At 48.2% G+C, this 14,090-nt stretch overlaps 1 protein-coding gene across 12 annotated transcripts in view; it reads left to right on the forward strand.

The window, feature by feature from the left end:
- LOC141917816 (transcription factor 4) overlaps positions 1–14,090 on the forward strand; it is a 239,568-nt gene that overhangs the window by 156,295 nt on the left and 69,183 nt on the right. The gene's annotated exons all lie outside the window — the stretch shown is intronic.

The raw sequence follows: 14,090 nt of genomic DNA on the forward strand, positions 1-14,090 counted from the left end.
CGATCACCCCTCCCCGGTTAAAAAATCCCTGGAAAAACCTCCAGAATACCCTTTCCTGGAGCCCTTGGAGGGCTCCTTTGAGCCGTGCCGGCGGTGTGGGACACGACACGCCGCATGTTTAATGCGTGGGGACGGAACGCACGCGGGTTTAATCTCTGGCTCCCCAAAGGCGGGTGCAGGTGCCCAGGGCCAGCCCGGGGGGCCACAGCCAGGCCCCCAGAGCCCACCCGCAACGTTGAAGGGCACGGATGGCTCAGCGACAGGCCGAGGCCATCCTCCTACACCGGATTTGCCGCTTTTCCAGCAAATAATAAAGATTCGACTGGTTTAGGTGCCTCTGAGACCCGTCCCGTGGGTGCCCTCCACGCGTCACCCGGCTCTGCGGCGAGACCCCCCAGCGGGGAAACGCGTGTCCCCGCTCTGGAGCGAGAGGGGGCTTGGGTAACTTGGGTATTTTAAGCAAGATTTGCATATTACAGGCGATTTGACGACGTTTCCAGATGAGAACATCTTTTCCCTGCCAAACGCAAGCCACAGAGTGACAAGGCAAAGTTAAATGGCTTGGGCCCAGGCCAGTTTGGCGGGGCCAGGCCTTGCCAGCGCGGGGGGCACGGGGCAGGGGCCGGGGCAGGCCGGGGGCTGGTAGCCCTCCAGCCCTCCCTTGTTGTCATTGCCACCTGGTGGAACACAAAGGATATTGGTTTGCAGCGAACTCGCCTTTAATTTTGGCTCTTTTATTGCAACCACACTTTGGCAAGAGTGTGCGAGAGTCCTTAACCAAAAAGATCCTCTCGTTTGCTCTGCAACACCTCATTTCTCCGCTCACAGTTCATTTATGATTCTGATGAGAGTGTTTTTTCAGGAAACACACATTTCACTTTTTGACCTAGGAGCATCTGTTAGAATTTTTTTTAATACTACTTTGGCATTCTGGAAGTGTTAATGTCTTTCATATCTGTTTAATGCTATTTAGGGATATTTATGATCACCTCTTGGTTACTTGGGGTAAAGTGTGTTGCAATTTTTTTCAAACAGACAGGAAAGCATTCATATGAGGAAACAGATTGCTTTAAACATGTGCTTCCTGTGACAGTAAAAAGAACAAATTAGATTTAACACTGTGTAATGAATGCATAAATGTGTACGTTTAAGCTTTTAAAAGCCTTACATTTGGTTCTGGCCTAAACAAAAATCAAGAATCACCTATCCAGGCGCAACAAAGTAGATTTAAATACGTACAACCAAGCCTGTTCGTATTTTCAGAGCGATTTTGCTGCAGTTTTCCGTTCTGGTCTAGACTTTTCCCCCTTAAACTGGGTAAATTTGATCTTTGGATGCTCTTTCCTGGTCCTCCGAGCGCTCTGCGTCAGCGCATCACAAAAGAAGGAAGCGCTCGTAGAAGGGCGCTGATGAAAACCGAAGGAGAGTTCATCACTTCTGTAATGGGTGGTCCCTTGGACAGTGGCCCCACGTGTGGTCCCACCCCGGGGACGAAGCCGCTTTGGCGAGGGCCAGCGCCGGCCTCGAGGGTCCCCTCGAGGTCCCTCCCGGGGGCTCAGAGAGGAGCTGCTGGGGGGCTGCACGGCGGGATGGGGGATCATCGGGCAAGGGGCCGCGTGGCCGCCAAAGCGGGCGCTTGGGCGGTGCCAACATCCTCTGCTGGCACCGGCCTGCAGCAGAGCCGATTAATTTTTTTAGGGGTGGAAAAAGAAAAAAAAAAAAAAGAAATAGTGAGAGTTCACTGGCCCAGGAAACAGCCTGGAAGTACTTACTGTGCTTTCCTCTGTGTTTGACCTGTGCCTCATTTTTCGGCTACGCTGGCTGCTCCAGCTCAGCCTCAGAGCCACGTACAGAGCTCAGAATACAACTGAACTCTCCCTGGAAATGCGAGTGAAAGGAAATTCTGGCACATTAAACGTGTGCCTTAAGATATCTTCAGAATGCAAACAATGGTGTAATATATACTTAATTATTGTTCTTTACTTACCTACTAGGGAGTAGGAACTATTCGGAATCATAGCCGTAGCAATTCTCCAGGAAACATTCTAAATGTCTGCTTCTTGTTTGCATCCTTGTTTTTCTTTGAAGATGCATCTGGAAAAGAATTAAAGGCAGTTTCTGTCCGCCTTCAGCCAATTAGTTCCCTCACACCTCTTATTTTCAGTATTTCCAGAAGATTTCTTAAACATAAAACCTACTCAGGTGAAAACAGAGTGTGGGTTTTTGTGTCCCTGACCGGCAAAGTGCTTCCAAGTGCGGAGTGAGGATGTGGGGGGATCGGCTGCTGTTTAAAACAGCCTTGGACCCGGCACGCACACATCCACAAATGGAGCAAAATGCCAGAAAAATGACCGGTTTGTGCCGAGCCTGAATTTTTTTTGCAGGCTGTGGGAGTTCGGTCTAGAATACAGTTTGTTTGATAATTAGTGCACATCTCCTAAGACTTTCAGAGATTCGTGTTTAACCTTTCTGCCACCACGTTCTGACATAAAATTAACGCACCTTTTATCATTCTCCGGTATTTAAGTAAATATTTTTGAACCATCTCCATGCAACAGGTTTCCAAAGATTTAAAGTATGCCGCAGGTTTCCAAAAAACTTCATTTTTTCTTGTATTTTAAATGTTCTGTTTGTGCAAAATTTTGAGAATCACCATAAGGGCTTCTTTGCATTTTTAATTTAGTAACTAACATATGAATAAATTTGCATATTAATTAGTTGCAGATTAAATCATGCATACATAATTGCCTCCTTACTGTGTTTAATGTTTGTCAAAATCTCCAGCCTGGTTTGATGGATGTCGTATGAAAGATTACAATTTGATGTACCCTTGGAAGTATTTACACCAATAATGCAGGATTCTTAATAGCAGAATTCTCTAGTTATATACAGTTTCTAATAAACATGTAAGATAGGTGCATGTCCCTTTTGACTAGATTTTTTCCTTGCACCAAGTCATTTACTATTCATAATCATTAATGCATCTCCTAATTATACAGCATATGTCTGTTAACCACTTCACTGCCAGTCTTTGGGCTGCAGTGCCTGAATTTTTAGCACAACTTGTATTATTTGAGAGACTATTCCTGAATTGTTTTGCCTCTGACACGAGCCATCACTTCAGGCTTTCCTCGCCTGTGATATTTGGAGGAAGAGTTTAAAATGCAAGGTACATTTTGCGGTTTATTATTGAGGTTGAAGAAACGAGCTGCGCTTAATTCATGGCTGAAGGCTCCTCTGCTGTGGCTACTGCAGTAAATAATCAAGGACGTTCCAAGTGCAAAAATAATAGCTACCAAAATGATCGCTGACGTCGTGCCGAGCCCAACCGAAAATCGTGCCAGGGGGTGGCCAGGGCAGGTGGGATTGGTGCTGCCCCTCGCGCGGGGCTCCACGTTGCAGAGGGGCTTCAGGGGGATAACATGGCAAAAATCTGGCCTCGGGTTCCCGAGCCACGAGTTGGCAAAATTCAGCGGACACTTGGAAGCGTGGAAAGGCAGTAGGGTTGTGTTTGCCTCTTGGTTTTTTTCTGAACTTTTAGCTGTGCTCTGATCACACTTCCAGGTTCTGTCCACAGCTGTGAGGGCCTGAAGCTGCTCTTTTTAATGAAATCTAGATTTGTGTGTAATTACTAGATTTTTGGAGCTGAGGCTTTAGGAAAAAATAAAACCCAAAAAGAACAGGAAATACTGCAAGACTCCTGATAAAATCCCAAGAGTTGGCTACCCTGAATTTATCAGCAAGCAGTTGATTTCCGTCTTAATCTGGCTATCCATTAGCTCCTTTTCAAGCAAAAGCAGCTTTAGAGGACCTCCAAATAACCATATTTTGTTATAGAAGTTGGCACTAACATGTGTTAGGCATTTAAGTGTGAATTTGAGCAGTCGATGGGAATATGGTACAGTGTTAGGAAACAGCACCAGGGAAGTTGGACCTTGCTCCCCAAGCTTGCTGCCTACCTGACAGAGAGTTTTCTGGCGAGTGACTTCACCTCTGGGGGCCTTTTTTTTTTTGGCTGCCTTTGTTCATCCAGGCTGTAACCCCTTCAGGTCAGGTGGCGGCTCAGCACGGTGCCTGCGCGGCTCAGGCTGACAGAGGCTTCTAGGAACGGCTGTGGGATGAAAATATGTATTTTAATATAGCATCTGGATTCGCGTAATTGAAAATGTGCTTTTGAGTATTAATTAGGATTGCTGAAGGGAAAAGTTCATGGGAAAGTGTGAGCGTGTCATTTCAGTGAGAGATTTCTTCTGTAATATGTATGTGTTTACAGTTGGTTTGCTGTGTATTTTAAGTGCATGCGTTTTGTATATAAATAAAAAGTATGCATATTTGATACCATATAAAATACACAGTGAAACCACTGCATGGCCCTGAAGACTCACAAAACCATCTACTTTGTTTCAGAAGACCCAGCAGCCTGACATCTTTAGTCCAACCAGTCAGGTTGCAAGATATATTTTAGCACGTTGTTCACTGCGAAAAGCCCAATGAAATCGCAGGTACCAACACCCTTTCCTCCTGAAGGATTTTACATAGTAAAAATAAAACATCGTGGAACTAGTACCCAAAGACCACACAGACTTACTCTCTAATCACAGAAGAACATAAACTGCTTAATACTTACCACTAATTATCCTCCCGCACTGTGCAATTCGGTATTAAACCACAAAAGAATGTTCAAATACCATTAAGGGACAAATCTACAAAAGCAAGAAAATTGTGAGGCCGGGCCAGATTCCGTAAACTCAACCCTGCAGTTAGCAGATGCCGTGTACAACAACGTCTCCGTCCCCAGCGCAGCCCCGGCGCAGGCTGGGCATCAAACGCAAACACCAGTTCAGGGGTTGCCTAATTAGTGCGACTTCTGCCCTTTTTTTGTGCCCTTGTTTAGAGAGATGCCCAAATCTTGGCTCCACTTGCTGGTGAACCCACAGCATGGCCCTCGCGGAGGCACCGTGCCCGGCACCCGCGGGTGCTCTCGCTGCACCAGGCCACCCGCTTTTTGTGTTACTGTCACATCTGATTCAATTTTACTATCCAAAGCGTTAAAATTCACCCTGAAAGCTGAATTCGTCATCTTTTAATGGGAAAATGAACAAATGTTGCCCAGAACATCTTTTGTTTGAAGATCTCCAAGGAAAGATAGATACCCGATAGTTTTCTTCCTCAGAGCGATATTCCTGGAGAACTTTATGCAAAGAGAGGGGGGAAAAAAGACTGTAAGAAGCAAAAACACTCCCACTGGTTACAGCCCAATCCGGCACGGCCGGCAGAGAGCTGAGATTTGGGCAAAAAATGATGCTTCTCATGCTGGTGCTTCAACAACCTCCCGCAAACCTTGCGGCCTCCCCGCGCCCCAGTCCCAGGCTGGACTTAGCTCCTCTCCCCATGTGCACGAGCAAGGTTTAAGCAATAAGTTCTGATTTCTTGGAAAGCGACCGGGACTTTGGAAATTTTGCAGCGTGCTCGGGGTTTAAAGGTAAGCTCGGTATAAGCAGCAAAAGGGAAGAGAAATGATGTGGTTTAGTAGAGGAGGAGAGGTAACCACAAGTAATGAGACACAAATAAACCAAAAAAGCTCTGGCAGAATGTCAGGTGAAGCTTTCTGTGGCAGGAGATGGATTTTTGACTCCGGAATAATCTCCTGTATTTCTTAACGTAGAGATGAACTGATAAAATATCAAGACGCGTGCCACGTGCTAGAGGCCTTCCCACGCTGCAGCTCAGCCGAGCTGCTCCTGCACACGCAGAGCTGGGACAGCAGAAATCTTTCTGGTGTTATAAAACCCTTTTCATTCTGTCTTTGGTTCTCGGGTACCGTGAGCTCTGCCCCAGCGAGGAGCCCAACCCCAGCGGTTGGGGTGCGGAGGGAGCAGTGCTCCGTTGGTGTGGTTGGGAAGCCCAAGCCCTGACTTTCCCCTGTGGCGTGGGGAGACTCTCTGGGTAGGGTCTGGGATCACCAAGCAGCATTTTGTGATCATTAAATACCAATTATTTCACATTCTTTTCTTTGTTTGAGCAGTATCCTCAAAGAAAGCCCTGCCCAGGGCCTTCCCTTCTTTCTTTTTCAACCAGTTTCACGCTCTCCACCTTGGCCAAACCTCTCACCGTGGCGTTTCTATCTCCCCTTCCATGGGGGCTGCTCTCCCTGGGGTGACAGCAGATCAGCGTTCAGATTTCCCTGTGTCCTCCCTAATTCTTTGAGGTCTTCAGGACCAGCCACTTCATCTTTCTGTGCGTTGCCCATCCTGGCAGCCAGCAGCAAAACCAAACGTATTGCTCGGTACGGAGGGTGATGTTTGTGGGTGAGCAACGCAAAAGGATTTTACCTCGTTTTCTGTGGGGTTTTTTTTCAGAAATGCACCATCTCTACCCCTGGCTATTTGAGATTGGGGGTTATTTTTACGTACAAGCAATCCCCAAGTACAAAGTTAATCTTCAGAGCAAGTTACACACATGTAAACGTGACCCCCTCATCCCTGAGCATCCCCGGGAGCTCAGGGCTGGGGCTGCCGCCGCCGAAATGTCTTGTGCGTCATGATGTGGCCGGGACACGGGTTACCAGGACCAGGGTGACCGTGCTTTGTATTTTCCCTTGTAGTGGGGGCAGAGAGCCCGAGCTGCTGCCCGGGGAGGCCCCATGCTGGAGGAACCTATTCGGGGAGGCCCAGGCACTGATCCCCTTGGCACCGCTGACTCGATGCCGCTGCAGCACCGGCGCGGCGCCCGTGGCCTCCCCGAGCTTCAGTTTCTCCGTCTATACAAAGGGAAACGGTGACAGAATAATATTTAACTGCTAGATAGAGGGGCTGCGAGGCCTAACTATGTAACAGCTGAAAAGTCTTCCATATGGCAATGTGCAATAAATGAGGAGCAGCGTTCCTCTCCCGCTCCCTCCCCAGATTCTTGTGGCAGAGTGGGAACAAATCCGAGTGTGCAGGATCCCACATCTATGTGCAGTCCTGCAGATCATTTAGCAGAGAGGAGGGTAGTGAAAAACGCTTTGGAGTGCTTTGATCAGCTCTGCTAACAGTTTACTATGTAGACAAATTGCTGCATGCGTCGGAAAAAAAAGGCCACGTTGTGGTTCTTAACATTAGCCATGTGCCCGTTCGCATGGTGTCCACCACTTTTTCTTACCTTTTCCGCATTCTTTTTTCCTTTTTTTTTGGTGTATCGTTTTAAAAAATAGCTCTGCGACAGCATAATATATTCTTTCTGAAGTTGTGGTGCAAGTAGGCCTTTTATCATTTTATAAAACACTGAACCCACTTGGGAGAATATATATTGTTTACTAACAAAAATCATTATATTTCAGTGCAATTTTTTTTCCTAAAGACTGAATACAAGATCAGGTGCTTGGTTGCCTTATGCTTCAAAAACATTTATTTGTCTTGTAATGGCAGCTAATGCTAATGGAGAAGAACTGACCAAGAACTTGTGGAAACATCTTGGTAAAGCAAGAAGAGCAGTGACTACAGTGTTGATTGCTCTAGAGTGTACTTGGACTGCAAAAGCAAAAATAATCCCTTATAATCTGAAATTACTTGTTGGTTGTGTGGTGTGTATAATTGGTGAAGTGCTCGGTCCTGTATGAAATCTTTAAAATCTTACTCTGTTCATTTATTTTACTAAATCCTTCTCCGGTGAACTCTAAGCTGTGGTACAATGTCTGTAGTCTCACGCTGAGACCAATGACACTGAAATTTCCAAATGTAGGAACCTGCCATCACAGAGAAAATGGCAGAAATGAACCTTTAAACCCACTTTTCGTTTCCGTAGTGAATCCTGAATCGGAGCCCAGGGGATGTTGAGGCCCATAGTCCAGGCTGGCACAATTCCTGACTTGGGGCTGGTAACCCCGATGCCACCTTGTCGGTGTTGTAGGGTCTGTTCACGGGGCCAGAGCAGTGTGGAGAAGCTGTTGTAGTATTGCTAACCTCCAAAGTTCAAATATCATGAGTCAGCCGCCCTCCTGTCCACAAAAAAAAGAAATCACGAGATTTTAAAAATAGTAAAGATTGGGTTGGTTTATTAGCCTTTGGGGTTTTCTGCCTCAGAGCTCCCATTTCCCAACTCTCCTCCACACTTAGAGTTAGAAGCTTAATCTTCAAAATACGAAATCTGAGATCATCCTGTAATCAATGACAACGGCAGCTCTGGCTTCCCAGAAAAGAAAGCCCACCAAATACTCTGATACTCAAGATAAAATGGTAAAAATTGGCAATAGTGCCTTTGTGCAGGAATAAATCCTGGCCCATGTGGTTTAAGTTTCTCTCTTGGCTTTTCGCAAGCAGTGTAGTCAAAAATAAACCTAGTGGCAAATGGATATTTTAGATAGACAGTTTTGTTTAAAATAGATTAACTGTAAAGTGTGTTTCTATGCTTTTTTTTTTTTTTTTTGCAAGATAAGTTTTCTGGAGAAGCCAGAGCGCCCGGTGCCCTCCCCAGCTCCGGGGGGGGGGCAGGCCAGTGCACGCTGCAGCTGAGGGGGTGTGCTCAGCCCCATCATGGGTTAAAATCGGCTTATCTGGAAAACAAACATTAGATGCTGGTTTGGTTTTCAATAGCTAGTTTTGATCTAGGGTTTTATTGTGTTATTAACTTCATGTGCTATCTAGTAAATACAGCCTGTATAGCATTGGAGGTAAAAGGAGAAGAAGTTTGATGTTTTACAGATTAAACTTGGCGGATGCTTGCAGAGATGTTCTATGGTTTATTCTGGCAATCTCAGATGAACTCTTTTGCCATATTCCCGGCTTCCAACCTCAGTCCCAGCACCCACTTGGGCCGATTAGTTGGTGTTTGGCAGTGCAAGAACAGGAGCGCGTGCAATTAGGTCACCGAATCAGCCGCTGCAGAAAGGGCGATTTCCTTCCGACCTGCTCTGGAACGTCGAACGCGCTCGGTACACCCAAACCAACAAGACTTTGGTGGGATTGACACTCATCCTGACACCCACGAGTCACGTCTGACCGACCAGGGCCGTTTAGAAAGAAACTTGTGAATGCATTTTGGCTGACATGCTTTGAAAATTCCCCACCGGCGTGGCCGTGGGTGCTCTCCGGGTCAGTCCCGACTCCCTCAGAGCAGGCTGAGGCGCTGCCGCCTGCGGTCCAGGCTCTCTGGGGAAATAACCAACCGTCGGGGCCACCCCCTGAGCTGCACCCGGTTAAATCATCTCCTGGAGTTTGTCCCCTTAACGAGAAAGAGAGGAGCTAGTTCAGTGCTGGGAACAAGGTTTGCTTCCTCCTGGCAGACAAGCCTGGAAACAAAGCGGAGGATTATTGGGTTGATGAGGATTGCCATCAATAGGTAGTCTATAATATTAAAGCAGCTGTATCCACATTTGGCTGGTTTAAAGTAGCTTTTTAGAGACTGTGGCTTTTAGGATCTGATTTATTCATATAGCATCTGTATAATTAGATATTTATACTGTATTCAGTCTATGGTGCACAAGTATCTGAATGTGAACCTCTTCCTAGGGAGGAAGGAGAGAATATTAATGTACAAAACCATTGGAGAATAAGTGTTACCTTTAGCTGCAGTAGTTACAAAAGTGGCATTTACAAATTACATCGTCTAGAGCTCAGCGGGTTGATCCAACTGGGTTTGGGATCCTCCAAAACCAAGACCAGAAAATGGCCACGGCACGCCCTACCAAAAACGTGTCCCATCTTCATGTCTGTGTAAGGTAAATATGGTGCAACTCGGTCTCCTGCTTATCCAGCACCCAAAGGAGCTTTCTGCCGTTGGGTTTGTGTCCCCTCCCGTCAGCAGCACTGGGGCCCGGCCCTGGCCGAGCTCTGCTGCCACCAGCCCCACGCAGGTACTTAGCAGGGGAGTTGAAGAAACCTTTAAGCTCAGCTCTGGCATCTCCTAAAATAGACTCGGCTTTGGGGAGCAGAGCTGAGGTTTGCTTCTCTCTTTTCCTTAAATAGGAGAGAGAAGCTGGGTGGAAAAGGCTGGTGGGACGCAAGGTTGGACGCGTCTTCACGGGCCGTCTGAGCGGAGGTCCAGGTCGCTCAGCTGGGGCAAAACGCCACAGCTGGGGCAAATTCTTCACATCTGGGTGTTCAGAGCCTCTTCTCCACCCCCGGCGGGTCCGTTTCAATAACTACACTCCAGGATTTGTGTAAGAAGGATGAGATTATCCACATGACCCAGCCTTAGAGGAGTACTGGCTATTTTAGTCATCTTGCTGGATATTTTACCGTTATTTGGTTCAGCCTGTGGCTGCCAGCTTGCCGTCCAGCGGATAGCTTCCCTTTCCTTGCTCCTCTTGTTCCTGGCAGCGGCAGGAACGTGGGGGCCGTCCCTCCCTTCCCGCATCCTTTTGCCGTGACCTTCTGGAAGGTCCCTTTCCAGACACGGCACGTGCCCGTGGTGGAGCTGCTCCGTCACAACACTGGCCATTGCAGCACCCCCGGTTCACCGTGGAGGGGGCTCAGCAGCTCACAGGATGAGGCCCTTTCCAAATTCTCTTGTCTTAAAAATCTTGCTGGAACAGCAGGGACTCACTCCCTCCTTCCTCCCCTCCTGGGCCAAGAGAGATGGTTTCCTGCAGGAGCTGCAGACCCACCTTTCTGTCCTTTTTCTTGGATTTCTCAAATATTTCCTCACCCTCTTCTGGAATTTGCTGCTGGGATCTAACAGGAGAGAAGTGAGGGGAGAATGGAAGAAATTTGGTATATATCTACCAAAACATTGGAATTATAGCACAAAATCCCAGCACTGATTATTTCTAGGCAGCCCCACCTGGTTTCTCTGCCCATACCTTGCCTGCGTGGCTGGGCCAGGGTGACCAGTGGTGCAAAGGGAAAATGCAACAGGAAGGTTGTAAAAGAACTTATTAATTTGGATAACGCTAAAGTAAGTGGATTGTGACAACATGGCCACGTCCCCGCGCGTCCCGTGCTTGCCATGTCGTGCTACGGAGGTGACATATTGACCTGTGTCGCGTTTGGGGAATGTATTTATACCATAAGCACGTGGTTAAGTTACACCTGATCAGCCTTGTGACCTAAAGATGCTGAAAGAACGATGCCTAACGCAGAAGGCGCTGAATTAACGCGTTACCGGAGCATTTTATGCATCTGTTAGGTTTTAGGTGCTCTCAAGTCCCCTGCCTGTTGGCGCCGTTCCCTCAGGTACAGCACACCACCATTTTTACCAAAACCAAAGGTTTAAATATTCCTCCTTGAGCCTTCACGTGGACAACAAGTTCCTTTTGGGCCGTGCTTAGACAGGACGGCGGGGAAGCTGCTCCTCCTCGCTTGGTGGCCGGTAGCGGCGCGGGGCGGTGGGACACGCTGTCCCCACGTCCCTCCTCTTCTTCAGCGTCTTCCCCGCTGCCAAACATCCCTCCTTCTGAGACGAAGGCCGGGACGTCATCACGTGTGGCAAGGGTGGGTGTGTGGGGAGTGAGAAGGGGGGGGGAGCTGCTCAGCAGCACAGATGCAAGCGCGGGGGGTCTGCGGGGGGTCCCCCACAGCTGCACCTGCACCGTGCCCCCCTCCCCGCACCCTCACACCCGGGGCTGAATCCCGGCGGCACATCCCGGCCTTTGCCAGGGGGCTTGGCTCTCCAGCAAAACCCAGCCTAGCAAAACCCAGCGCGGAACAATCGCTTTTGCCCGGTTCAGCGAAAGCCCCCGCCGTGGCTACGCTGCGGCCAGATGCAAATTCCCAGAGCGCTGCGTTTGGAGATGAAAACGCCAACAAAGATTTTAATTTTTTAAAAAGGCTGCTTCTCGTCAGATAACTCCCCTTATATTTTCAGCAATTTGCTCTTTTAATCGATGGGCTCCTGTTAGCCAAGAGTCCAGCTCGGGCCATGCCGGCGTGCCAAAAAATGGGGGTGTGCTGGGTTTGAGGGGTGCAGGGAGTCTGGGGGGGGGTGCCAGAGGATGAACATCACCTTGCCCTGCGTCATTTCAGAGCCCTCCATGCCGTTGGTGTCTCTCTGATAGTACTCCTGGCTGCTGTTAGTATGAATTTTATGTCAGATATAGACATTTCTATTTCTGAAAAAGCAAAAAGGAAAAATATCCGGGATAATGACAGGTTCCCGAGCGAGGCAGGAAAATATATTAAAGTTATCTCCATGTATGTGTCAAATGCAAATATGATATGGTAAAGTAATTAATTTTTATTGTCATGTGTTGAAAATGATGGTGTAGTTACGGGCTTACTCCCTGCAAACCGCATTAACTTCTTACCGAGGCGCGTACGGTATATTTATCCCGAATTTTTCCCATTCAGGAGAATGAAAGCGCCAGGATCCAAATTAAGTTGGACCGTTCCCCACTCCGAGGTTGCAGAAAACAAACTGAAATCATCTGCAGTCATTTCCATGACACATTGGTCACGATTCGAGGATTGCTTTTCAGAGTCGCGGGTCGCTCTCCGTTTCCGTGATCTATAGACGCCGCCACGTGAAATTTTTAGAATTATTTTTAGAATTCCCTCGTGCCAGTCAGAAAAAGCTTATTCTGCTGGAGTTCGGGGATTGTCTCCGTGGCAGGAAGGTGATTAAGTTAGATGATTTAAAGGTCCATCCAATCTCATTTTGTGGTAAAATTTTGTGCTAAAATGTAATGCTAGTTGTATAACTTTGTGTGGAGCTGTGAAACTACAGCTTTTATTAAGAAAGACAATACCGTATTTTGCAGTTTGCAAACGCAGGAGGGAAGAACGGGCTTGATTTCTAGGCGTGTATGAAAAACACCAGAAGGGGGTTTTTTGAGAGATGATCAAAGCACTTTGTTATTTTTCACCTCTGGAGCGTTAATACCGACATTTGTAGGAGGGTTAGGTCTCTCAAGTAGATTTACTGGTGGGTGAATGTCCTGCCCGTCTGCGGGAAGCCCCCGGGGTTTGAGGAGTTTTCTCTCCCTTTCTGGTGGAGCGTTTTGTTGCACGTTGACCTGTCGTAGTTGGGATTTTTGGCCTTCTGTATTCTACGCTGAGGGTGGTTTAAAGGTTACAAATGTGATCTTGTCAGATTGACAACCAACCGTTCTAATGAGGAAAAAAAAAAAAAAATCCTCAAAGCATGAAATTTGAATGAAATGTGTGATTATAATTCAAGTACTGTTTACCCAAACCTCCGGGGACCTCCCGAAGCAACGCGGAACAAGGGAGTTCGATAAAGCTCGGCTCCGCTTTCCCCCCTCGCGGCGGCGCGCGCAGGCCCGCTGATGGATCCGGCTGGAAAGTCTGAAAGAAGGAAACTTTGCCCGTCGTCGCCCAAGACGACAGCTCGGAGTTGACATCACCGTCCCTTTGTCGCCGATTAATACTGTATGCGGTGCGTTCCCGCGGCGAGGAGTAAGGAAACCGGGGCTTTGAATTATTAAAGCGGAGCCCGGCTGCATGCTCGGGTGGCATTTGCTTCGGTGTATGCAAATGATTGAGTTGCATTTGGGAGCGATTCCCAGGGGCCCCCCCTTTTCCTGTGATGCGCGGGGTTTGGCAAGGAGGCCCGATGGGGGGGTGTCAGCCATCCATCCCCCCCCCCCTTCCATTAACCCCCCCTCGTTACCCCCCCGCTGTTGTTAGAGCGGGAGGGGGGGCTGTCAGCACCGCTCGGGATGTTTATTAGCTAAAAGACACTAAAAAAAAAAAAAAAAATGGGGAGGGGGGGGGGCTGCGCGGGGCTGCGCGGGGCGCGGGCGGGCCGCGGCAGCTGCGCACAATGCTGGGAGCGCGCCAGCAGCACGGACAGATGGCGGAGTTATTAGATGTGCATCATACGATTCCCTTCCTGCCACTCGCTTTTTAATCAAATTAAAACAAAAAAAAAAAAAAAAAAAAAAGGAAGAAAAAAAAAAGAGGAAAAAAAAAAGAAAAAAAAAAAGGAAAAAAAAGGGAAGAAAAAAAAAAAAGGAGAGAGCGAGGGAGCGGGCGAGGGAGAGGGGGAGGTAATTAAGCGCATTTGTATTCCGCTCGGTAATGGGCCCCGGCTCCGCGGCCCCGCGGGCGGCCGGCGGGGAGCGTGCGCGGGCGCGGGGCGGTGCGCGGGTGCGGGGCGGGAGGTTGAAGGGAAAAGGGGGGGGGTTGGAGGGGAAAGGGGTGGGGGGGGAG

This window comes from Strix aluco, chromosome W (assembly GCF_031877795.1).
Source record: "Strix aluco isolate bStrAlu1 chromosome W, bStrAlu1.hap1, whole genome shotgun sequence".
In the NCBI taxonomy this organism is placed as follows: Eukaryota; Metazoa; Chordata; class Aves; order Strigiformes; family Strigidae; genus Strix; species Strix aluco.